Source organism: Cryptomeria japonica, chromosome 9 (genome assembly GCF_030272615.1).
Source record: "Cryptomeria japonica chromosome 9, Sugi_1.0, whole genome shotgun sequence".
Taxonomy (NCBI): domain Eukaryota; kingdom Viridiplantae; phylum Streptophyta; class Pinopsida; order Cupressales; family Cupressaceae; genus Cryptomeria; species Cryptomeria japonica.
In genome coordinates, this window is record NC_081413.1 from 361,239,257 (window position 1) to 361,267,200 (window position 27,944).

General features: G+C 37.3%; 1 non-coding gene across 1 annotated transcript; it reads right to left on the minus strand.

Moving 5' to 3' along the window:
- Positions 1–21,712: 21,712 nt before the first annotated feature.
- Positions 21,713–21,796, minus strand: TRNAY-AUA (transfer RNA tyrosine (anticodon AUA)). The gene has a single exon. It is a non-coding gene; the product is annotated as a tRNA-Tyr (tRNA).
- Between the last annotated feature and the right edge of the window lie 6,148 nt (positions 21,797–27,944).

Here is a 27,944-nt window from a genome sequence, read left to right on the forward strand (position 1 = left end):
CTCAGTTGAAGACATTGGTTATTGGCTGTCCTTGCATTAAAGTCACCTATTAGCACTATTTATCCTAAGGTGTTGAATAAGAAGATATCTTTTTTTAACGACACATAAGGATCTTCATTGTCTAAGTTCCCTCTCTTGTAGAACTTAGAGTTTTTAGGAGTGAAATAATATACAACTAACCTGAAAATTATCTCATTTACTATTATTTGCAGCCAAATGTATTGTTTATTTGGGTCCTCTTTCTGAACTTTAACATTTCCATACCACTTCTCATTTATAAGCATTGTGACTCCCCCATGTCCTTTACCTGTCCCATTCCCTTTGTTCCAAACTGAAATTTTTTTGTAGCCATCAAAATCTAGAACCTTACAACTATTATGCTCATGTGTTTCAACAAAGATGATAATATCCTTCCCTTCTTCTATGGACCCCACCCCGAGACCTCTTCTCCAAGGATAACCTCTGTAGTTCCAACTCACTACACTTAAGCAGTCTCGTGGGGCCCCTAATTCCTATTTCTTATTTGAGAAGCGCTCCCTAATTTGCGCTTTCCCGTTCTTCAACCATGCCCACTTTCCTTCATTTCTTGTTGTCTTAACTTTATTCCACTCCTTCCTTTGTTCCTCTTGCTGCACAAAAGTCAGATCTTCATCTAGATAGAATTGTGAACCTCTAAGTAGCCTTCTATTTCTGAGGATCATGATTTTATCCTCTATGCTTCTCAGAGTAACTCTTATATGTCTATCTTTTCCTTTGTCTATCTTCCTTCCTACCCTATTTCCTTGTTGAATGCCCCCTGTCCATTCCAACTTATCTCTAAGAAAGTCTATAACTAGAATTTTGATTCTCTCCTTTTCTCTGAAGTCTTTGATTCCTTTGATAATGATGTTTTCCGCCTTACCACGTTTGTCTTGTTCTTCCTTTATCTGTATTTTGATTTGCTGCTCAATGATACCTTTTTGTTTGTTTGTTGTTCTATTTATCATAGAAGAAGTTTTCAGTGATCAAATTGGATAAAGGCAACGAGAGAACTGATGGGTGTTTTGACACACTCACCAACAGTCAAGTAGTTTATGTGAACACCCCCCACCTCTCCTAAAAAGGGATAAGTTTTTGGGAACTAACCACTCCAAGGTCTCTATAGTCAGTTCTCGACGGTGATGGGAAGCTCAATGGTTGATGTGGTCATGCTTGTTAAAGGGGCCTACTGGTTGAAATAACTTCCAATAGCTTAACTTATTTTTTTTTTTGTATTTTTATGATTTAGATTCTCTTTCAAAATAAACTGCAAAAGATGGATCAGGGAAACAAGAAAATAACAATGAAATGAATACAATAACAATTTAATGAACTACGCAGTTAGCACCTTGCAATCTAAATATCATCAATATTATTCAAACCAATATTCAATAATGGACCTCCAATAAACATGCAAAGTCATGCAACCTTACAAATTCATGGAAACAAATACCGCCACAATATTGTTCTATCACATTAATTCTCATACACCACTTACATGCACAATATGATTTATAAAGCAATAAAACATAAGATCAAAATAAGTTGTTGATTTCAAATAATAGACATTGCCAGATTGCAAAGTACGAATTCATAGCACATACGCATAGACCAGACAATCTATAAGCTGCTTCTTGTATCAACTCCAAAGAATGTATATGAATGTTGTCAAAAGAGCCACGATAGGTGACAAACCTCTATCTGAAAATGTCAAACAATTGGCGGTGGCAATTAATAATGCTAAAGCCATTGAAAACATGGTGAGTAAAATTATTGAAACTGAAAAAAAGGTTAAGGAGATGGAAGGAAATAAAGAGGTGAAAAGGATGGAAATTTCTATGAACAATTTGGGCAGCAGAGTTGACAGGATGGAACTCACAGTAAAGAAGATAGTTGAACAAAACTTCTAGGTTCTCAAAGCCTCGGTGGACAACATGAACATTTTGATTAATAGATTTGATAACATCAAAGATAAAGAGGGCAACAAGGATCGGCTGGACAAAAAAGGTCACGAGAAGAGGACTAGAGCCAGCACCAGGAACAAGGGTGACATTAAGGGTCGAGAGTTGGATGAGTTAAAGACCTCTGTGAACAACATGAAGCAGATGGTGGTCCACGCTAAAGATATTATGAAAAATATCTAGTTGTTTCGGTCTCGGTCTCTGTCTTAGTCTTTGTGTTGTCGTTTTGCTTTCCTTTTGTTGTTTTGTTGTGGTTCTTAATGTTAAGTGTGTTGAGATCCCTTTTTGTTCGGGTGGGATCAATTTTTGTTGTTGGAGTGATCAGGTACAATTCTTTCAAGTTATATTGCTCTCCTGATTTGTAAAAGGTTCAGGTTCCTTTCAAAAACCTGCTTTTACTTAATCAAAACATCTACTCAAACTCATAAAATATGCTTAAAAATCTCTAAAAGAAAATCTAACCGGGCCTCAAATCATCAATTTGTGGACCCTTACAATGAATCAAAATCTCTAATTTATAGATTTTCTTGTCCTACTTTCTAGGAAATAAACCTATCACTAAAAAAGCAAGGAGTCGCAGTTGACATGCAAGTCTCTGCCTTGAACTCCAGTTAACTACTATGAAACTGTCACTGGGTGAGCATTACAAAAATGGTGCTGCATGAGCCAACACTTCGTAATCATGCAAAATTTTCTCAATAATTCAAGGTACATGCAGGAGCAGTAGTTGAAGTCCCAGTCACAATGACATGCAAAATTTTTCAGAAATATCATGCTATCATTAGCAATTGTATGTTCAACTTCTACTTCTTTTTAAAACTCTTGTAGTTGCTAATGAAGCATGCAACTAGCTCGGCAGGAGAATCAACAACATGTTTGATTCTAAACTTGAATTTCTGCAAAATCTCCTTTGCATTATTACTTATATTCTCTAATTTCTCTATTATCTCTGAAGCCCATTTACACTGAGTTATCAAGTATGTATATCTATCCATTAACTCAACATTAAACTCAACAAAAGTTGTAAAATAATGTGTCGCATATGCGTCCCACTGACAGAGTACATTTTCCTCCTCCAAATGTCCAACACTGAGAATACCAAGCCCAAAAATGCCTAATAACTTCACTACAAACTTCTCATATTTCTTTACCGATCCAAGGAAAGGAAGATGAGATTCTATTATGTCCTTTCCATACTATTGCAACATCTCAATCTTCAATTCTAAAATATATATATAAGGCTGCAAATGTTCAATAATATCTCCTTCCAAGAGATATTCCTCCATTATGATTTCTTCCCCAAGATTCAAAATCTTATTCAAAATCTCACAGTGCTTAGCAAAAATGTTGAGCTTTCACCACTGTTGAGAACTTGAAGCCAAAGCTCCTCCTATCTGCATGGCTCTCCCATATACCTCCATGGTATTCTACAAAAATAATCTAATCTTAGAAGCATTATTCTATGCCCATGTTTTTGTAGTTGCAACCACCTTTCTCACTTCGATGAGTGTCTTTACGTCACCTTTCTGAAAGCGACGAGGTTGAAGGCAAACAATCATCTATACACACATCCAATGGCTTGCCCATTTCTACCAGTAACTACTTGTATTGTTCTAATCTCTTTCTCTATTCTTCTCCTCACCACACTGGTAGCAAGTTCCAATGTATCCAACTCTCCCAACTTGGTTTTCTTAGCTAATTTTACATGTGAAACTTGGTATTTCGGGGAGCTTTGGCCTTCAACTTATACAGGTCCTGCAATATCAACAATTACCTCACTAGAACCAGTTCTAGACAAATGATGCACGGTCTTTGCCTTCTTTGTTTTCCTTGGTTCTTCAGTGATTGCTTGTTGCAAGGTAATTTTTGGCAATACTATTTTCTTCTTCTTTTCAAAGGTGAAGCTTAGCCATTGTGGGGTGTCTTCATCCTTATCACCTTCATGTGGCACGATCTCTATAGTTACCTTGTGTGTCTTTTGTAATTACTCTTCTGCTTCATCTTTCTCTTCCTCCTCTTGTTCAGGAATTTGCATACCTTGGGTTGACATACCCGGTTGAACTTGGCTGGTTTGGAGAGCGATATCAATATTCAACTATTGTTGTTTATGCAACTCTCCTAACCTATCACTTACTTCCTCTTCAAACTCTTTATCAACTTTATCTATTTCTTTCAATTCTCCTTCAATTGCTATTTTTTTTAACAAATTATCCTGGTCCTCAGGAGTTAGAACCAATCTTTCATGATGTTCATCCTTGGGTTCCTCTTGTTCTTCAATCGCCTGCTTCTCTTGTAGATTCTGCTCATCTATGTCTATAGGATCCACATGTGTATGTTTCCCGAGCCGAACATATTTATTTCTCTTCTTCTTCTTAGTTTTCCTTTGTACCAATTGTAAAATAGGCTACTCATCGTCCTGATCAGAATCAGACTTGATATTATGAATAGTCACCTTTTCCATAGTAGGAGTCAATACTTGTATTACTAGAGGTGATGTTACTGATGTTGTAGAAAAATAATCGGTTGATGCAGACACCGACGTTGTTAGAGGGATTGTAGTAGCCGATGATGTCAAAATTGGATCCTGTGTTGTTGCGGTAGGTGGAGGCTGAGTAGATGTTGTTGTCGTATTAGGAGGAGGTTGAGTAGATGTAGATGTACCTTCATCAGACTTTTCTTGCTCATCTTTCTCCTTAGTTCCTTCTCATGGTACTTGCCCAATAGCAACCCTAATGAGATGTACTTCTGCCAGTGGAACAACTACTAATCCCTCCCTTACTCAAAAATATGCTGCCTTTTTCAATAACTCAGCCTTTTACATTTGTTCCTTGACCTGTTCCAAAAGTTCCTCTGTGGTTGGCTCAAGTCCAGCAGTCTCATCTGGTTATGTGGATGTATTATTTCTAGAACTAGACCTGTTTCTTCAAGCATACTCCCTATGTACCTTCGACTGAGGATTATCAATGGCTGATTCTTTTTGTTTTCCTTTTGAAGCACTCGACCAATCCTCCAATTTATCCATTGTTTAGTTATTTTATAACATTTTGGGTTACTAAATCTATATTTACATCTTCCCGTCCCGATCATCTTATTGGGGATAGGGGCTTCTTATCAATTCCTTGCTCCCTCTATGTTTGGTCTAATAATTCACCATCATCCCTCAATTCTTTAGGGAGATTTGTCTCTATTTAAAAATTTCTTATTTGTGGGACTGAGAGCCTAGAATAATTTTCTCTCTAACTTCAAAATTGTCTTGGAGGCTGGCCCAAAAGTATTCTAACCTCAGTTTATGCCCATCATAATATTTTGGCATCATTTTCTTCAGTTTTTCATATGGATCATAATGTTCCCGAGCATAATTGAATTCTTTTAAATGCAAGTCCTGTAATTATTGCTCGACTGCTTTAGCTACTTGAATTTTTGAACAAGAAAAATAACTAATTGAAATAGGGAAATCCACACCAGTTTTGTGCTTTGAAGACATCAGTGACTGAAACCCAACCATCTACCTTACATAATCCAAGAGTATCACCCAGTCATTGCAATATCTAGATAGCAACATAGGATTCCTTGTGAAGCCACTAACCCCGATGTACGTAGAACGTTGATTTTGGACGAACCAACATCCCCATTCCCTTATTATTTCCATAGCCTCCGGGCTTATTATGTAACCCTTATCACCCATGAGCTTTATAATAACGGGGAAGAGGAAGACATAATTTATCCTTTTAAAATGTATCTTTGCATTGCTCGAAGGGAGTTGAGTATAATATGCTCACACCTTCTTTTGCCCCTCTTCATCACTGAGTTGGCCCTCTATTTGCAGCCTTGGAAACTTGCCTGCCCGAGTAGCTACCCAACTAACATAAGAAGTAAAGAAGAACTTATCTGTTTTACGCACATCAACCTGTTGACTATGTATGTTATCTGATAGTATTTGGGCCCAATCAAAATATTATTTCCCAATCAAAATAGTAGTCATTTACTGAAACATCCAGAGGTAAAAATATCGGCATTCTAGCTTACCAAAGACCTTGTTCAACATGATTATTAGGTCCCACTGTGACTCTCTAAAATCAGCCCTTAGAATGTCACTGGCCTTCAACCCTATCTTCCTCTCCTCTTCGAGCCAATTTTCATTCATGTGTCTTCTGTAGGAAGTGGTATCCTTATCCCATACCTCCACAACTTCCTCCTTAGTAGTCAACAATACTTCATCCCTTGAAGGAATACCAAATACAAAACCTAGCATATCTGCTGATAAATCTATTACTATTCTGCGTTTATCATCTATGCACTTCCTCGTGTCTGCATTCTAGAACTATGCAATAGTCATAATAAATTCAGGGGCTTGAACAGATTGTGGAAAGATGGTTGCCTCCACTAGCCTCGACCTCTTGATCCTCCTATAAGGAGCATCCAACGTTGGCCTGTCTAACTAAGTTCTGATATCTTCTAGTTCAATATGCCCTAATTCGATATCAGTCACCCATTTGATCCAGTCTTCCAATTTGGAAGCATAAGTTTGACCTTGGTAGTGGTACTTCATGGTTGATGGTGCTTTTCCAATTCTTTAACTTTCTTGCTGGAGGTTGGATCCATTTAATTGCTCTAATTAGCAAGAAAGAACCAAAAATTAGCCTATCACATAGTCAAAATAACAATTTTATCACCCACTTCGGGACTCCGGGTGGTGCAGGAGTACCTAAGGGTTGAAATGCCCTTAAAAAGTTTTGGCTTGTGAGACCTTCCTATGGTCATGTAAATACATAAGGACTGGATCTAGTCCATTTGTTTGGTCGTTTAGTTGCAGTTTCTTGAAATTTTCCTTATCGGCAAGACCTACCCTGATCAATAAGTCTTACCCTAATGAGGTCGCCAGAGTTGGAGTAGTAGTATCGGGTATCAGCAAGAGTGGTTCACACTTACCCCGATGACCCGATAAGTCATCAGTGCTCAGAGTATTATCATCGGGTATCGGGAGGAGTGCTTTCAAGTTACCCCGATGACCCGATGCAAAGGCATAGGTGTGGAGTGGAGCCATCAAGTATCGGGAGGAACCATTTGAAGTTACCCCAACGTCCCGATGAGAAAGCATTGGCTTGGAGCGCGTTCGCTAGATGGAGTATCGGAGATCGGCGAGAGTAGTTTCACTCTACACCGATGACTTGATGAGATCGCCTCACTTGCCAAGTCATCATCGGCCATCAAAAGTCAGGTTTTGGAGTCTTCCCAATGACCTGATAGGAAGTGCGGAGTGCAGAAAGTTGTCATCGGCCATCAGAAGATAGGTTTTGAAGTCTCCTTGATGACCTAATGGAAAATGCGAAGCAATGTGTGTTGTTATCGGTCATCGGTAGCCCCGTTTTGATGTTACACCGAAGACCCGATAGGAAGTGCGAAGAGTTGGAGGTTGTCATCGGACATCGGTAACCTTGTTTGGATGTTACCCTGATGTTCCGATGGAACCTGTGAAGTAGTTACAAATAGAAAACTGTTGGTAATGAGATTTATCTTGTCCAATAGGAGGAATTCCCAACAAAGGGTGGAATGTATAAAAAGACCCAATGGGCATCTGTAAGAGGTTAATCATGAATCATGGATGGTTGATCATTTGATCGTGGATCATTGATCATTGTTTGTCGATTGCCTCAGAGAACACATTTTGTTTTTTTGAAATGCAATAGAGAAGTCCATTTTCTGGTTTTCCATTAGTGTTTAATTTCTGTTCATTTCATGTATGCTGTTAATGTAATTGTTTCTTTTCTCTGTTCTAAAGAGTTACTATTTTGAACTCGTGAATAAATTTGTTATCTGTAAATAAAGCTTTCCCTTTCAGTTTTTGTTCTCTATTTTCAATAATCATATGGCTCTGACTTGAAACTCCACAAGATCATTCGAGATTGTCAAGCAGAGCAGCTATGTACAGTAGGTTTTCATTTGAAAGAGACCAGGAAATGGCAATCGCCATTTCTGTATATTGAGCCTAAGCAAGCTTGGTGATAGTCCAGCTAGGTATAAGTAATTTGAAGGAGATAACTTGCAGAGGAAGGAAACTGCTGAGAACTGGAAGAAGTTCTAGAAGGCTACAAGTTTGAAATCGAGACATTGTGTAACCAAAGGAGGAAAGTTTGCTAAACCAAACAAGATGGGTGGTTTTGCAAAGAGAGAAAGAATGTGTGTGTCCTTTACCCCTGCAAGGATTTAGTGAACAAGATTACTTTGTGAGCTTGAGGAAGGTGAGATAAGAAAAAAAATGGTAGGGAGGCCCTTAGAAGTCTAGAGGGGTAGACTTGGAACCCAGAAAGGGATAGAAGAAACCATCAAAGAAACCTAATTGATGGCAAACTAGGTAGCCTCCCTATCATATTGGTATCAGAGCAAGTTTATACTTGGGAAGAAAGTAGTGGATGTCAGTTACTGAATCAATAGTTGAAAATAGTCTCAGAATGGTGACTAATGCAGAGTTAGCAAAGAAGGTAGAAGATCAGGAGGAAGAGAATAGATTCCTGAAAGAAAGATTGCTACAATTGGAGAGAGAACTAGATGTAATTGAAGACAAAACTGAGAAAGTGACAATCAAGGTCAATGAGGGGAAAGGGAAAGATGTTGCAGAAGAGGATAGGACTCCTCAACCAGACCCTATTCTACATGAAGAACCTTTCCTTAAAGCAATTAAAGCCTTAGGAGGAAAATATTTAGAAGGAGTGCCACTTTTCTGTGGAAAAATGGAGCCTGAGGTAGTCTTGGAATGGATAGAGGGATTGGAGAATCACTTTGAGTGTGATGAAATCAGTGAGGCTCAAAAGGTGAAGGCGGCCAAATCTAGATTGAGAGGGGAAACATTGACTTGGTGGAAGTTTATCCAAGAAGAGAGGTAAAAAGAGGGCAAGAACACCATAGCCACTTGGAAGGGCATGTTAGCCAAGGTGAAAGAGGCCTACATCCCTGAAGATTATGAGATCCAGCTGCACAAAAGGAAACAAAACTTGAGACAAAGAGACTTGGATGTGAGTATCTATACTGAGGAATTTCAGAAGTTATATCTGAGATCCAAGGTGGTAGAGGATGAGAGCATCAAGGTAGCTAGATACTTGAATGGCTTGAGATAGAATATTCAAGAGGAGTTGAGTTTGTTATGTCCTAAAACCGTGCATAAGTGCTATCAATTGGCACTGAAGGTGGAGGGAAAGAGCAAAAAGAAGCAAGAACAAAGCAACAGAGGAAGAGGCAGAGGAAAATATGGTAGAGGCCAAAGAGGTAGTTTTGGTGGAAGAGGAGCAGATCAAAGGTCCCAAGGAGAGTCCAAACTTATAGTTCAAAGTGAGGATTCACATAGCAAGAGCAGCTATAGAGGAAGGCAATCATCTAGCAACCCAGGAAGAGGTAGATCTAGTGGACCGGGAAGAGGGTCCTACTTCTCCACCATGAAGTGTTACTATTGCCAAAAGTTGGGTCACCCTGCCAATAGATGTCCAAAGAAATCCTCTTCTTCTCAAGGAAGTGAAAGAACAATGACATATGCACAAGAAGATGTAGAAAGCGGCAAGACACAAGATGCGAGCTTAGCTCCTGAAGATGGAGAAAATTTAATGATGAGAAGAGTCTTGATTAAGGAGCCAATCAAAGAAGAACCAACTCAAAGAAGAGATTTTTTTAGAATCAAATGCAAGGTCCTTGGTAAGGTTTGTAGAGTTGTGATAGACTCAGGATCTACTGACAACATTATGTCAGAGGAAGTAGTAAGTAAACTGAAGTTGAAAATAATTCCACATAGTAATCCATATAGGGTCACTTGGATCAACAAGGAGCAGCATGTGGTAGTAAATGAACAAACATGGGTTGAGTTCAACATAGGTAGTTATAAGGATAAAGTCTTGTGTGACATCCTGCCTATGGATGCTTTCCATCTACTTCTTGGTAGACCATAGCAGTTTGAGAGAAAGACCATTTCAAAAGGATGGAGTTACATACCATATTCAGTCCCTAAGTGATGAAGGAGAGAGCAGGAAAACTAAAGGCCCAAATGTGTTATTGGTGGGTGAAAAAGAGTTCATTAACACTCTCAAGGAAGGAGAAGGAGTGGGGTTTTCTCTTATAGTGAAACCAAAGGAAGCAAAGCAAGAAAAGAAGGTTCAAATACCTCATGAAGTGCAACAGATACTAGACAACTTCAAAGCAATCATAAATGATGGACCACCAATAACCCTACCTCCCATTAGAGCCATAAGCCATCAGATTGATTTTATTCCAGGAGCATCATTACCCAACAAAGCAGCCTATAAGATGACTCCCAAATAGAACAAGGAAGTGGCTAGACAAGTCCAAGAATTGTTGGACCAAGGGTTGATAAAGAAGAGCATAAGTCCTTGTGTTGTACCTACAATGTTAGCACGCAAGAAAGGAGGAACATGGAGGCTATGCACAGATTCAAGAGCCATAAATAGAATCACTATCAGGTACAAATTTCCTATCCCAAGAATTGAAGACTTGATGGATTGCTTGGGAGGTGCAAAGTACTTCACTAAGATGGATCTCAAGAGTGGATACCACCAGATCAGGATAAAAGAAGGTGATGAATGGAAAACAACCTTCAAAACCAATGAAGGACTTTATGAGTGGCTTGTTATTCCATTCGGTCTTAGTAATGCTCCCAGTACATTCATGAGACTCATGAATGAAGTGCTTAAATATTTTATTGGTAAATTTGTTGTTGTATACTTAGATGACATCTTGATTTTCAGTATAATTAAAGAGGAACATCTAGAGAATCTTAGTATTGTATTGCAAAAATTATATGATGAGCAACTAACAATTAACTTGGAGAAGTGTGAGTTTATAAAGCATGAACTTGTCTATCTTGGATTTGTAGTTTCAGGAGGAGATTTGAAGATGGACACATCAAAGGTGGAAGCCATAACAAATTGGACAACACCAAAGACAACAAGTAAAGTAAGAAGTTTTCATGATTTGGCATAGTTCTACAGGAAGTTTATCAAAGGGTTCAGTGAGATTTGTGCACCCATGTTGGATACCATCAAAGGAGTTAAAACTAAGTTTCAGTGGACCAATGCAGCTAACAAAGGGTTTGAACTTTTGAAACAAAAGGTAGCTACACAACCAGTACTCATTCTTCCTAGTTTTGATAAGTTTTTCACAATTGAATGTGATGCAAGTAATTTAACAGTTGGTGTTGTTTTGAGTCAATAGAATAGACCTGTAGCTTTCTTTAGTGAGAAGCTCAATGATGCCAAGAAGAAATATTCATCCTATGATCTCGAGATGTATGCTCTTGTCCAAGCTCTTAGGAAGTGGAGGCACTATTTGTTACCTAAGGAGTTTGTTGTTTACACAGATAATCAAGCTTTAAGTATTTTGAATTCACAAGATAAGTTGAGTCATATGCATGTTAAATGGGTTGAGTATTTGCAGTCATATACTTTTTCTATTAAGCATAAGAAATGATAGTGTAATAAAGTAGCAAATGCTTTGAGTAGAAGGCTACTAAAACTGCAAGAAATACAGATTCGGGGTATTGGAGTTGATTACTTCAAGGATTTGTACCCCAATGATGAAGATTTTGCAGCCATTTACAAGGTTTGTCAAGAATTTCAGAATCACTTTCATAGTGAATATGCTGATTTTACTTTGCAGAATGGTTTTTTGTTTAAAGGTGGACAGTTGTGTGTTCCCAAAGGATCGATGAGGGAAAATATGATCCAAGAATAGTACAATGGATGTTTGAGTGGTCATTTTGGCCTTAATAAGACATTGGAACTTGTTCAAAGGTTCTACTATTGGCCCAGAATGCAGAGGGATATCAAAAGGTATGTTGAGCAGTGTATGGTTTGTTAGAAAGCTAAAGGTACACCTACTAATGCTGGTCTTTATCAGCCATTACCTATTCCTACAAGGCCATGGGAATGTGTAAGTATGGATTTTGTGGTTGGAATACCCAAAACTAAGCTTGGGTGTGATAGCATTTTTGTTGTTGTTGATAGATTCAATAAGATGGCACATTTTGTTCCTTGCAAAACTACTCATGATGCTAGTCACATTGCACACTTTTTTTTCAAAGAGGTTATAAGAATCCATGGTTTTCCGGTTAGCATTATTTTAGATAGAGCTGTCAAATTCCTTGGACATTTTTGGAAAACTCTTTGGAAAAGACTGGGAACTAACTTGTCTTTTGGTTCAACCTATCATCCCCAAATAGAAGGTCAAACATAGGTAGTCAATAGGACACTTGGAAACCTTTTAAGGTGTTTGAAAAAAGAGTATGGACAGAGTTGGGATCAGATTCTTCACCAGGCAGAGTTTACGTATAATGACAGTGTCAACAGGTCTACTGGGAAGAGTCCTTTTGAGATAGTGTATGGTATGTACCCACGAGGTGTTATGGAATTATGAGATCTTGGTAATTTGTTGCACAGAAGTGGTCAAGCTGATGATGTCACTCAATCTATGAAGGAGGTTCATGACCAAGTCAGGCGAGCTCTCCAAGATTCTTCACAAAAAGTTAAAGCCAGAGTTGATGCCACGCGGAGAGATGTGCAATTTTCAGTTGGAGATTTGGTGATGGTACATTTGAACAAGGCTCGACTTCAGAAAGGGGTTCCCAACAAGCTACAAATGAGGAGAATAGGTCCATGTAAATTTTTAGTCAAGTATGGCTCTAATGCCTATAAGATTGATTTGTCATCTGATATTGCTTTGTCTCCCATTTTCAATGTCGCAGATTTGGTTGTCTACAAGAGAGAACTTCCCAAGGAGGATGCACAAGTTTCAGATGTCCAATAGTCACTTGTCGACCTACCATTACTTTCTTCTTCCATGCCTCAGACTGAGAAAGTGTTGGATTCCCGCGTTCTCAAAATGACTAGACAATAGGTCTACATGGAACATTTGGTCAAATGGATGCATAAACCTGATTCTGAAGTGACCTGGGTCCTTGAATCAGAATTTGTTAAGTCGAGAATTGATCTTTCCTTGTTGCGGAGCGCAGTCACTTGACTTCTTTGTTTAGGGGGGAGTATGGTGCAGGAGCACCTAAGGGTTGAAATGCCCTTAACCAGCTTTGGCTTGTGAGACCTTCCAGTGGTCATGTAAATACATATGGACTGGCTCTAGTCCATTTGTTTGGTCGTTTAGTTGTAGTTTCTTGAAATTTTCCTTATCAGAAAGACCTACCCCGATCGGCAAGTCCTACCTCGATGAGGTCGCCAGAGTTGGGGTAGTTGTATCGAGTATAGGCAGGAGTGGTTCACACTTACCTCGATGACCCAATAAGTCATCAGTGCTTGGAGTATTGTCATCGGGTATCGGGAGGAGTGATTTAAAGTTACCCCAACGACCCGATGCGAAAGCATAGGTGTGGAGTGGAGCCATCTGGTATCGGGAGGAACCGTTTCAAGTTACCCCGACCTCTCGATGAGAAAGCATTGGCTTGGAGTGTGTTCGCTGGATGGAGTATTAGAGATCGGCGAGAGTAGTTTCACACTACATCGATGACTCGATGAGACCGCCTCGCTTGCCAAGTCATCATCGGCCATCGAAAGTCAGGTTTTTTGGAGTCTTCCCGATGAACCGATAGGATGTGCAGAGTGCAGAAAGTTATCATTGGCCATCAAAAGACATGTTTTGAAGTCTCCCTGATGAATCGATGGAAAACATGAAGCAGTGTTGTTACTACTTATCAAGTTGCCATTAGTTTTTATGTTCAAAGTTATTCTATATACTCTAGTCGGTTATCTCTACCGAAATATTCAGTCGGTATGCACAGTCCAATCGGTTATAGAAGAAAGTAGTCACAGAGCCCAGTATGCACCGAGCTGTCTACCGAGTATCATTCCATGTCTATTGAGCAGCAAAGATGACACACCGAGTGAAATGTTTTACCAGATTCACTGAACCTGGACATACATATGGAAACGTGTTACAAGATCAAGGAACATAGAACCGTTATCACATTGGAAATTGCACTTAAAGATTGTGTATGATTTTGAGGTCATCTAACCAATGAAATATTTTGCATGGTTATTTATTCAATAAAACAAGTTTGTAAGATCGAAGCAATGAATGGATCACCATGATACGAGATCTATTTATACAACATGGAGTAGGAATAGATATATACATGTAGCATGACAAAAAGGAAGATATAGAAATATATGAAGCAAGACATGTGAAAGCACTAAGTGTTATGACTGTTACAGAGACACAGAGGTCACCGAGAAGGATTTCAGAGAATAGTCAAAGAATTGAGTAAACAGAAGGGTTTACCGAGTTAGTATATGGGTTACCGAGGTATGCTATAAGCAAGGTAATCTTATTTTGAGCACATAGAATCTGCTATAACATTCCAAATGTAAAGTTGTAGATATTTGTAATGATTTTACTATAATATTTTGAAGTTGTAAGAGAAACCTTTAACAGGGTAAAAGACTCTAATCAAGTCTATAAATTGTAAAGCCTCTAACTAGGTGCAACATTTAGATTAAGTGTTGTAAAATCCTTTAGCAAGGTAGATCTAACAAATCTTGAAACTCCTAACAGGGTAAGCTATCAGAAATAGCTAAACATGTAGCTCTAACTGAGCAACCTTTATTATTGCAGTAGTGAAGTTGTGGGTGCCATCCCCACCGCAGTTTTTCTCTCTAACCAAGAGTTTCTGCGTAACCAAAATATATGTGTTATGGAGTAAATCATGTATGATTGTTATTTATTTGTTTTAGCATTATATTATGTTACTGCACTATTTAGTTTATGCATAACATCAAAGATATTGTTAAGAAAAGGATTTGAAGTATTGATTCACCCCTCCCCTCTCAGTACATTAACTTTCCATATTGGCCCTAACAGGCGTGTGTTGTCATCGGTCATCGGTAGCCCCGTTTTGATGTTACACTGAAGATCCGATAGGAAGTGTGAAGAGTTGGAGGTTGTCATCGGACATTGGTAACCTTGTTTGGATGTTACTTCGATGTTTTGATGGAACCTGTGAAGCAGTTACAAATGGAAAACTGTTGGTAATGAGATTTATCTTGTCCAATAGGAGGAGTTCCCAATAGAGGATGGAATGTATAAAAAGACCCAACGGGCATCTGTAAGAGGTTAATAGTGAATCATGGATGGTTGATCATTTGATCGTGGATCATTGATCATTGTTTGTCGATTGCCTTGGAGAACACATTTTGTTTTTCTGAAATGCAATAGAGAAGTCCATTTTCTAGTTTTCAATTAGTGTTTAATTTTTGTTCATTTCACGTATGTTGTTAGTGTAATTATTTATTTTCTCTGTTCTGAAGAGTTACTGTTTTGAACCTGTGAATAAATTCAGGATCTGTAAATAAAGCTTTCCCTTTCAGTTTTTGTTCTTTGTTTTCAATAATCATATGGCTCTGACTTGAAAATCCACAAGATCATTGGAGATTGTCAATCAAATCCAGCTATGTACAGGAGGTTTTCATTTGAAAGAGACCAGGAAATGGCAATCGCCATTTCTGTATACTAGGCGAGCTTGGTGATAGTCCGACTAGGTATCAGTAATTTGAAGGAGATAACTTGCAGGGGAAGGAAACTGCTGAGAATTGGAAGAAGTTCTAGAAGGCTACAATCTTGAAATTGAGACATTGTGTAACCAAAGGGGGAAAGTTTGCTAAACCAAACAAGATGGGTGGTTTTGCAAAGAGAGAGAATATGTGTGTCCTTTACCCCTGCAAGGATTTAGTGAACAAGCTTACTTTGTGAGCTTGAGGAAGGTGAGATAAGCAAACAAATGGTAGGGAAGCCCTTAGAAGTCTAGAGGGGTAGACTTGGAACTTGGAAAGGGATAGAAGAAAACCATCAAAGAAACCTAATTGATGACAAACTAGGTAGCCTCCCTATCACTGGGGTTCCGAGGTGGGAAACTCCTTCAAAAATAATTAACTTCGGAACTTTGAGGTCCTGGGGTTTCGGGGTGAGAGAAAACCATATGGCCTGGAACTCCGGGGTTCCCGGGTAGTTTATTTGAAAGCCCAAATGGATGGTTTAGAACTTTGGGATTCTGGGGTTCCGAGGATAAATAAAAGAGCAAAACCCGAAACTCTGAGGTTCTAGGGTTCCGAGGTGAAATAAAACAGCAGAGCCTGGAACTCCGCAGTTCTGGGGTAAGGACATGGCCAAAGGGGAACAACTTCGTAACTCCAGGGTTCCTAGGCTGTGACGGGAAAAACATAAGACTTCGAGATTCTGGGGACTCGGAATCCCGAACCTAGGGCACATGAAAACACCAACACGTAAAACAAGAAACGAAAAAAGAAAAAAAGAAAAAGCTAAAGAAAATCTACACTATAAAACTAGAAAATCTAAACAAGGAAACACGAGATGGAATAAATCCACCAACCTGACGGCAGAAAACGTGCGAAAAATCGGCAAAACGGAGGCACGAAGTCAGGAGGTCAGAGCTAGAAAACTAGAAAGCTTGAATGTACAAATGAGCTTAGAAAAGTTTATTCTCACTATTTATACCCCCTTGATAAGTTGTATGTACGATTGCCTTAAACACGACCTCAGGAGTCTGGGGTTCTGGACTTCAAAGGTGACAAACAACAAAAACTACAAACACACCTCAGAAATTCAGGGTTCTGGGGTGTGGCTCAACAACAAGCAGGGGCACCTCGGGACTCTGGGGTTCCGAGGTGGAAACATAAAACAACTTTGGGATTCTGGGGATCCAGGATTCCAAGACTTCAACAAAAAATAACAAAGAAAGACCTCGGGATTCTGGGGTTCCGGGGTCTAGACCAAAAACATGAAACAAAGAGGCTACCTCGGGACTCCGAGGTAGAAATCAAAACAAAGCAAAGAACATCTCGGGACTCCGGGGTTCCCTGGTATTCAGGCAAAAACTAAGGAAAACAAAACTACAAAAATCAAAAGAGAGGGGACCCATATTTTCAAGACAAGGAAACTGATGGGGTTAGGTATGTAGGGCATAATAAGAACTAGACTAGATTGAGAAAAATTAGACATGGGAACTTGTACACAGATTGACAGATATAAATATAATTGGAACAAAGTAGGTATTCCAGAATAAGCTGGATGAAGATGGAAAGGTTGTAAGAAATAAAGAAAGGTTGGTTTGTAAGGGTTACACTCAGGTTGAAGGCATTGACTTTGAGGAAAAATCTGCCCCAGTTGCTCAGATGGAAGCTATTAGGATGTTCTTAGCTTTTTCAGCTTTCAAGGATTTCAATGTTTATTAGATGGATGTAAAATTAACATTTTTGAATTGTGAATTGAAAGAAGTTTATATTGAACAACCATAAGGATTTAAGTTGAGAGATGATCCAAATATTGTTTGTAGGTTAAAGAAGGCTTTGTATGCATTGAAACAAGCTCCTAGAGCTTGGTATGAAAGGCTAGACAAGTATTTGATTGGTCAAGGTTTTCAGAAGGGATCTATTGACAACAATCTTTATTTCAAAGTTGATTCAGGTAAAATCTTAATTGTTGCAGTATATCTTGATGACATAATTTTTAGAGGAAATCTTGGTATGTGCAGAAGGTTTGCTAGTGAGATACATAAGGAATTTGAGATGTCCATGATTGGTGAGTTGAATTTCTTTCTTGGATTGCAAGTGAGTCAAAATAGCAAAGGAATTTTCATTTCTCAGTCTAAATATGTCAAAAAATTGTTAAAGAAGTTTGGGTTAGAGAATTTCAAACCGCTGTGTATACCCATGACCACCAGATTCAAGTTAATAAAAGATGATAAATCTCCTAAGGTAGATGTAAGTAAGTACAAATCAATGATTGGAGGACTATTATATCTAATTGTATCCAGACTGTATATCATGTATGTTGTTTTTTTAGAAACTAGATTTCAACAAGATCCAAATGAATCACATGTTGTTGCAGTGAAAAGGATTTTCAAATATTTGAAGAGAACACAAGAGTTCAAATTATGGTATCCTAGAGATTCAAAATTATATAGATGCAAATTGGGCAGGAAGTGTTGATGACATAAAAAGTACAAGTGGTGGATCATTTTTCCTAGGCTCCCAATTAGTTTCTTGGTTAAGTAAGAAACAAGATTCTATGTCATTGTCCACTTCTAAAGTTGAATATATTATAGCATCTTCGTGTTGCACGCGGGTACTTTGGATGAAACAGACTTTGAAGGATACTGGTGTGATGTTTGATGAACCTGTCTCAATTATATGTGATAACACCACTGCAATAAACATTTCTAAGAATCTGGTACATCATTCCAAAACAAAGCATATATCTATTCAATATCGCTCTTTGAGGGAAAAGGTGTTGGATAATGAAGTAAGGCTTGAATATGTACCTATGAAAGAATAGATTGCAAATATTTTCACCAAGGCATTATGTAAAGATACTTTTGATTATCTCCGGCAGAAGTTAGGGGTATTATCCCCTCCTAGTTTGAACTGATGTGCAAAGTAAATTTCATAAGGGGAGTTATGCTCGCCCTTGTCCTTGATGTCAAAGGGGGAGTGATGCAGAGTTGCACATGATGATGACATTGATGCAGATGTGAGTTTTCTATTTGTTGTTGATGGATGTTGCCATCAATGACAAAGGGGGAGATTGTTGCAAATGTGATGATGGATGGTGTTGATATGTTTTTCATGGCTTTTATTAATGGTTTTCATTGATGTCAATGTATGGGTTTTTGTGAGGTTTTCTGAGTTTGTGATCTGGCATATGTTTTCCAATCTGTTTGGTGCTCCTGAAGTTGTGCCCTGAATGATGTTCACTGTTGACTGGTAATTGATAGTGTTGTTTGTGGTCTATATTTCTTTGTTCTCTGGATATGGTGTTGATTGCTTGGATTCATGATTATCTTAGTTCCATTCTCATTTTACTAAGCTTAGAAGCGTTATTTTGGGTCCGGTCCAATCCAGAATTAGAGACTATGTAATGGCATTCGTGTAGTGTATGAGATTTTATGATGGATGTGTAACGTGTTGATTTGACCGATGAAGCGTGTTGTGATGTGGTCCACTTTTCATTCCTTCCCACCACGAGAATGCTTAGTGTTGACCTATTTCAAATTTTGTTTGGCTGACTTGGAAGGTTATGTAGTGAGGAGGACCATATAAGCAAAGGATGACTAGAAAACTAAACTCTGACGAAATGGCATTCAAAATTATGATATTACCAATTCTCTACCCTGACATTATATTCTTTTTTAGATGAAATAGAGACAGATTTTTTTTCATTTATAAAATGAAATATTCTGCGTAATAGCCCATTATTTATGGTTAATTCTAAATAATTATATATATATATATTAGTATATATATAATTATATAACATAATACAAACTATGTACAAAAAATGTATGTATCCCTTCGAAATCAAAAAATGCATTGTTCCACACCGGGGTACACAGTTTACTAAACTAATTCCCATTAGTAAACCTATTCATTTTACTATGTAGATATGAATCTACAAATAGGATCTATTCTATCTATGAATTTTATCGACGGGATTAGCGATCCTTAATTTTTCTACTAAGATCTTAGAGATGAAGTATTTTCATTTATGATTATACAAGGGAGAATCGAAATGAAAAGTTAGAAAAGACTGAGTCCAATTAATTGAATTAATGATGACCCTCCATGGATTCGCCTATATAAGATGCGGCTAGAGTTGCAAAGATTAGAGCTTGAATACCACTTGTAAATAATCCTAGGAACATTACAGGTATAGGTACCACTATAGGTACTAAGGAAACAAGAACGACAACTACTAATTCATCAGCTAATATATTTCCAAAAAGTCGAAAACTAAGTGATAGAGGTTTTGTAAAATCTTCTAATATGTTAATTGGTAAAAGTATTGGGGTTGGTTGAATATATTTACCAAAATAGCCTAAACCCTCTTTGTAAAACCTCCATAAAAATAAGCTACTGATGTGAGCAAAGCTAGAGCTACTGTGGTATTAATATCATTTGTAGGTGCGGCTAATTCCCCATGAGGTAATTTAATAATTCCCCAAGGAAAAAGAGCAATGCGAGATTATTTACTTCCATGATTGATTTTCCCTTCATTTTACGATAACTCGAGATTTGATCTTATAGAGTATCTCATTTTTTTGTCAAAAAAAATGGATTGAATCCATGGAGTAATTCCATCAATAGGATCAATCTGAGTAACGAAATTGAGCGGATTTGATGAATTCTTCAATAGAAATTAATTAGTATAACATACTATTATCTCTTGTTCATATTGGATTTAGTAATACGGTCCCTAATGGATCGATCCCACCGTCTTATTAGTATAGTTCCAAGGTTTGACTCAATTCAATTTTATCGTTAGTAACAAATAACATCAGACATGTAAATTAAATTTGATTAATGAATCAAGTCTTTGTCTCAATCAAATATTTAGATGTTAATAACGATCCAACCTTTGCCTATTCGAGGATCAGAAAAGTATCATAAAGATTGCTCTGATGGAATATACTGATTGATTTGTTATTTTAATAGGACTAACTAATAATTAAAAACTTACCTTCATTAGAAAAAATCCCCCTCGCAATACGGGGATATAATAATAGATAAAACGAAAAAAAAGAATGAATTCTTTTGTTTGGGTGAGAAAGGTGCCGAAGCTTTTACCTTATTTTAGAGAACAAATCACTGGGGTTAACTGGGGCTAAAAAAGGGGGGAGGGGGTACAAAGTCCTAGTGATGTTGTTGATGCGAATCGTCCGAGTTATTCACTCAATAAATACATAATGAATTTCTATTCTGAAGATGTTTTTGAAAAATTGGCCATAATATGGTTGCTTCGTTTTTAATTAGCAGCCATCCTCTATTATATATCCATTCAAATTTTGTAAAAAAAAACTTTGGCTCGCTAATTCTGGGTAGGTATTTCATTTTCATTTTCAAAATTATCAATATATTAGAAAAAAAGGCTGCCCTTTTTTTCTAATATATTGATAAGTTCAATCAATCTAAGTCGATTGAAACCCTTAAAAGGGTAATTATTTCTTTTTTATTTTGCCCAAAATTATCTTATCCTAAGATAAGACCATGACCCTGGAATGAGCAGAATTCTTTGAATAGTAAAAGAAATAGAATTGAATTCTTATTTTAAGGATAATTAATTGGAATCTTTTTTATTTTTTTTAAATAATGAAAAAACGTTCTTTTCATTTCTGAAAAACGGGGAACTAGCAAATTTGAAATATTTTATTTATTTCCGAGCAAACAAAAATATGAGAGATGACCGTAGAGCATAGAGCTATACGTAGTATGGATAAAAGAGGATTGCAAATCTATGCTGATAATTCGGTGGTATAATCCACATTCAAAATGTGAAAAAAAAGAAATAATCAAATCTATTCTAGTCTACTCTCTTTTCCTTTTTTGCTCTTATTTGGGGCAGGGATCGCTCAAACAATTGTTCAGTTTATTGAATCGGGACTGACAGGGCTCGAACCCGCAACTTCCGTCTTGACAGGGCGGTACTCTAACCAATTGAACTACAATCCCACTAGGTACAGTTTATTTACTAATTAGTCATAGTAATTCAACTGTGCCAGGTCGATAAAATAGGTTGTAAAACTTTTCTATTTCAAATATTGCGAAAGTATCTGTTCATTCCGATTCTTTCTATATTGAGTATACAGGATTCAAAAACCAATTACCTTTTTTACCAATATCAATAGATTGGTATCAATCTCAATCTATCGATCAAGTTGGTATTGGGCCGAGCTGGATTTGAACCAGCGTAGGCATATTGCCAACGAATTTATAGTCCGTCCCCATTAGCCACTCGGGCATCGACCCAGGAAAAAATGGGAAGTAATTATAATACCTAATTAGGTATTATAATTACTTTCCTAGCCTAGTACCCCTAGGGGAAATCGAATCCCCGTTGCCTCCTTGAAAGAGAGATGTCCTGGGCCACTAGACAATAGGGGCCTACTTATTGTCATAATATTCAAATCCCTAGGAATTTGTCAATAAAAAGAATCTTTCTTAATATTCATTATTGAATATTCTTCTTGCATTGTCAGGATCAACAATATAACTATATATAGCTATATTCTATTATATATACACACATATATATGTATTAATATATACACCCCATTAGATTATTCATATCTACGAATACATGGTAAGGCGTAAGTCATCGGTTCAAGCCCGATAAAGGGCTCTTGCAATAAAGCCCAGTGTTCATTTTGAATATTTGATTAAGACAAAAAAGTTGCAATAAAAAAATAAATACCTGTCATGATGATTTTTTTGTTATAACGGAATAGAATATGTAATAGAATTGAGGACAACTAATGTAGAATTGTTTTTTTAGATCTAGCTTTTTATTTCCTTTATCTTGCTGCTGATAAAACGAGGAATAGTAAAAGATTAGGCATAATCTAGTTCACTTTCGTAATTTTGATTTAAGAATAATAATTGAAATTATTAATACTTAATTTCAATTTCAATTACTAGAATATTCTTACTTTTTTCTATTAATTATTTCGCATTAAAATAAAGTCAATAAAAATGAGAAGTAAGTGAACCTAACCCATTAACTGATTAATATATAAGTTATTCTGATATTGAATAATAAAATGGAAGACATGCAAGATTGAAAAGCTAAATTTGGCTGACGATTGATGTGAGAACTTGTGCGAAATTGTGTAGCGTGTTGTTGGGGTCTGGAAGATTTTCTGACATTGCTATTTTTTGGTAGTTGTATCTCAGTGGTGGTTTTTCTTTTCTTTCTTTCTCTTCCAACAATGAGCCTTTCGGGGGAGTGATCCCTCCCATAGTGAGCCACCTTTGTAAAAATCACCTTAACTAGTTTCACCCTAACAGGTGTTATATATTGAGAACTAACAATCTCTGTGGTTTTTCCCTTCTAGGATTTTCCACATCATATCTGGTGTTCATTATGTATGCATGTGTGTTCTTTTATGATTACATCTATTCAGATTAAATAATTAATAGGTTGGTTATTCCGGATGTGTGAAAGAGTTAAAAATTTTAATTGACAACTGATTCACCCCCCCTCTCAGTTGTCCGGGTATTCAACATATATACCTCATCAAATAATAAAATTGAACTTTAATTCTATACACAAATTCTTACCTGGATCTCCTTCCTGCCAAGTAGGATCAAATGAGGTAGGAGCTTGAGCTATTGTAGCCTATGGCATCGTACCACTACTCTCTCCTCCCTCATACTACCTCTGTATCTCAGAGTGTGGCACTAATGGTGAGGATCTACACAATCTTGAACTAGGCCTTTGTGGGGCTATGCCATCCTCATCTCCTACTACATCCTATCCCATATCCTCTTGTGGTGGAGGGTCTGCAACTCCAATCTCATCTCCTGCATGATCGAGAATGTTCGCATGCCCCTACTCATCCTCCTAATCTTGTATCTCACCATCTACCTCACTAGGCTCCTCGAATGTCTCATCTCCTCTCTCCTAACTGCGTGGGTCCACTGGTCTCACCCAAGGATCATGATTCCCTCTCGGGTAGTCTAGAGTAAATATAGCTCTTGGGTAGCTCCTCTCCCACCATCTCACATAGTTGTGTTGTACCCTTGCATCATCCTAGAATGGGGGCACATATCTATATTGTCCCTCCTCCTCATCATTTGTAATCTCCACATCCTATGTAGTAGGTCTAGGTCTAGCTCCCGGTCTCAAGGCACTATGAGAGTGTCGTATGTAGATCGACACTACTGAACAACCTTTCTTTAGACCACACTACCTCATCACTGTATCAAAATAGAAGGGAATGATGATGTAATTGCAACAACCCTCTAGAAATCGGTCCCGTTGTATGTCATATCTATACATACTGACCTAGCTAATCACCCATCCATCTGTAAGGCCTCCATACAATATCATCTAGCTGAAAACAATGAATTGCAACTCTCCAATGTAATAAATCACTTCTCCACCAAGATCTCATGCATGGATATGCATGTGCTCGGGGCTCATCAATGTCAATATCGAGAACTTTGTTAGTGTCGTACATGTAACATGCTCGAATATCCATATTTGGGGTTATAGGTCATCAAACTCTTCCCCTCATAATATACATAATCTCTCAAGTCATGGTAGAGATGCACTAAAATATTATGTCCCCATGCAAACATAATATGATGCTCCTCCATCTCGTGAATAGCATATGTCAATCCTTCGTGCATGTGACTATCTCAACCATCGGGACATACAATCAGTCCCACTATGACAATCATCAATCTCGTCACTAATGAGATAACACATGTCAAATGAAGTAGCCATCAAATGAGTATCCAACCTCTCGTCTCTTCGGGTGTGGATCCGTTGATACAATATGCCCGCTCTCTCCTCCTCTTTGATCATGAGCGACGTGATTGATATGTCACAATCCTACCTCTCACTGGTAATTGCATAATATGGTATACATCCTCCAACGTAATTGTCATCTCCCCAAAAAGAACGTAGAATATAGATGTATCTGAATCCCACCTCTCCATCAAGGCCATCAAAATCGGCCCATGAAACTTGATCGCTAGCATGCAACATACCCACCACAAGCCCACTGCATAGAGAAGTCTCTGCTCATCTAATGCCAGGTGAGGAATTTGACTCCACATATGGTTGTATGTGTGACCTGAGGTATTCTCATGTATATATGATAACTCCTGCAAGCATCAAACATCATGTATCAGTATCCACATCATCAAAATCATCAAAACCTGTCCTAACCCCATGAGTGCCACCCGGTGCCCCTTTTTTGGGACCATGACACCTTCATGGGACCATGGCACCCCTAGGGGACCAGGGCATCTAGATGGGACCATGGTACCTATTCTAGGTGGCCCTTATCAAAATTAGGGTTTTGACAACTAATCTACGAATCAAAACACAACAAATCACCAAGGTGCAGTTTGGTGGACCTACCTAATCAAATGGAACATCGTCTAGGATCAATTGCCTCAGGTTCTCCATCTGGATGGGCACTTCGGCCCATTGACATGACATTTTCTACTATGTAGGATCCTCTTTTACACTATGAGACAAAAAGGTGAATAAGACAAATGAATAGTGTCACTTTTACCATTTAAGGTAAATCTCTTCTCTAAACCCTAATTTTGCATTTTGCACTTAATCTTTAACACCTTGAGCTAGAGAACTTCGATTTTCACATTGTTGGTTGCATTAGAATCGTGTTTCAGTTCTCTTTCTTACCAGATGATCCTTGTTTCATTTTTATCTTATATCAAACCTTGTTGTGATCATTTGTCATCAATTTACTTCACAATTCAATGTGGTAAACATGATACCTTGTTTCAACATACTAAAAAGCAAGCCAAAATAGGGGTGCATATAGATACCCTTGAATTTCATCACTCTTAGTAAGCATTTTAGGAGATTTTGTGATTTCAACTAACAATGTGGTTTTGTAGGATGTGGTTCCTAATTTTGTACTGCAAATATCGCTAGGGGCTTCATTCAACATCTTATGGACATATCGTTTTTCCCATGAATGTTTACTTTTCTGTACTTTAGCTTGCATATGCACATAGTGTCATACGACCACTAAAGTGGGGGCTAAATGTAGCGTTGTAAATTGTACACCCTTAATTAAGGTTGTCTAATTCCACGCTTAGGTTAGCACCTACCTTAGTGTGTCCCTTTGTATCTTGCATTATAGGGATTCTTTAGGCATTTAATTATTAATTTAATTAAATCTAAAGTCCTCTCTCATCAATTCACACATCATAAAATTGGGCCCTTAACCCTAGGTGTACCCCTTTTTATTTTATCTTAATTTAATCCTAATAAAGTCCTAATTTTAATCTTCAAGGCATACTTTCACACGTCTACACAAGTTGGATTGACCTACGGAGTTGGATTTAACTTTAAAATCATGATATCTTGCATCCCTCGAAAAACGAAAAAAAGTTGGTCAGATCAGGTAGTATACTACATGGTCCCAAATTTTTTTCCTCGAATTTTGAGAGCTTAATTAGACATTCTTATATTATTCAAATCCCGCTTGGTGTCAATTTTTATCAATTCTAAGTCAAACTTTTATCAAATTTAAAATTAGGGTTTCATATATAAAGCCTTTCCTTTCCTCATTTTGAGATCCTAATCTAGCAATTTGAAAAGAGATCATTGTGAAGTGAAAAGGAAGCTTTGTGTGAAGTCTTAAGTCAGAAAAATCATCTATCAATCAAGTCTTCATCAACATTTTCATTAATTATGAAAGCTTTAGGAGATATTGAAGAATAATAAGGGAATGAATGACTGTTGATTGGCTTGTACCTCTTAGGATTTGGTATGATTTCATGTTGTTTTCATGTCTATATATTGACCTTCAGATCTATACAATATTGATTTTCAGATTTGCATAATTGCTTTAGACTTGCATTGCATTTGTGATTTATATCATTTACATTACACTCATTTTAGGGTTTTACTCAAAACATAGGGTAGAACTCTAGTTTGCATTTAGCTCATATGAATCTTACATACACATGAGATTATAGGGCACACACACATTTTCAAATACAATATCGACTATTTGTGAAGGTGGAAAACACCAGAACAAGGGGTTTGACTAAGGCAAAATCCTAAATAGCCACAAACACATCATTTTCTAGCTTGTAGGTACAGTTACAGGTTTTTGTCGAAGCAAATAATTTTTGAGAGATCTCAAGAAATAGGAACATACACATAACCAGAAATTGGACCTGGATCTTAGGGACCCAGGTGCTCCACGCCCTGGTCCTTCTCAATTGGCTCTAGATTTCACAAGAACTCCTTAGTCAGCCTTAGAAATTGGTCCTCCAGTTTGTAGTTGAGTCCAATTTTCAAACTAGGGCATACAACGCCCTAGTCCCGCTAAATCAGACTAAATTTTTTTATCATAGGTGTAGAAAATATCCTTATAAGATTTGTACTTTCTGTCTCAGTTCTATTGTTAATTAGTTTTCTATACTTGTTGTATTGTCCACTTTCTTTATCTTTTCAACATAGTTTAACATTCATTCATATCCTACATATTCCCTTTCATAGCAACAAAGGAATAAAGACCCTAAATTTATCCCTTGACTCTCTTTCACAAGAGCTAGTCAAAGAGGATCACTCCTTTAGGTTCTTCCGTATTCCAATGTTTAAATGAAAGTGGAATTGGGTCCTAAAACTACCGAATTCTATTTTTACCCTAAAAAAACCCTAGACCTTGCTTCCTCCTCTAGAGCTCATACTGATCTTGATCCATTTAACTTCTTTATCTATCTATCACTTCCCGATCCGCTCCTAACTGATAATATTGAGCCCTTGGTGCTCTATACTTTGGTTTATCTCTTGAGTGACTCCCAAGGTTCAGAATGGATGACCATCCACCTTTACTAAGAGGGATTCCATTCGAACCTGTGATAAAAGAAGACATAATCTAATCTAATATGGTTTCATTTAAGTTTTTATATCCTCCTTGTTCATATTCCTTGGGTTTCTTTGAAGGGTTTTGTGAAAAATAACCCAAATTCTTCTATGTTTGCCTCTGCAAGTTGCGAAAAGTTGCAAAGCTCTACTCCATCTTTATTTATTTATTTTATTTTATATATTAAATATGTTTTTAATACATATAATGCAAATCAATTTTATTATTTACATTTATATATGTTTCTAATGCATTAAATAATAATTGCAGATTCCATTTTTTGAAATTACACCAATGTACTAGAATAAAGAATTAAACTAATAAATGTACAAGGACAAGTATTTTACAAGTTCTACACATTTAGGATAATTTAGAATTTCATACAATTCAAATGATTAGATCATAGTTTTAACATGAGACAAATCGTTTTCTTTGACATTAAATAGGATGTTAGCGAGTAAAAACCAACTGATTTTATTGCATTAAGATTAAGTATACATCGATGAAAGATTGATAATTTTGTGTAACAACTA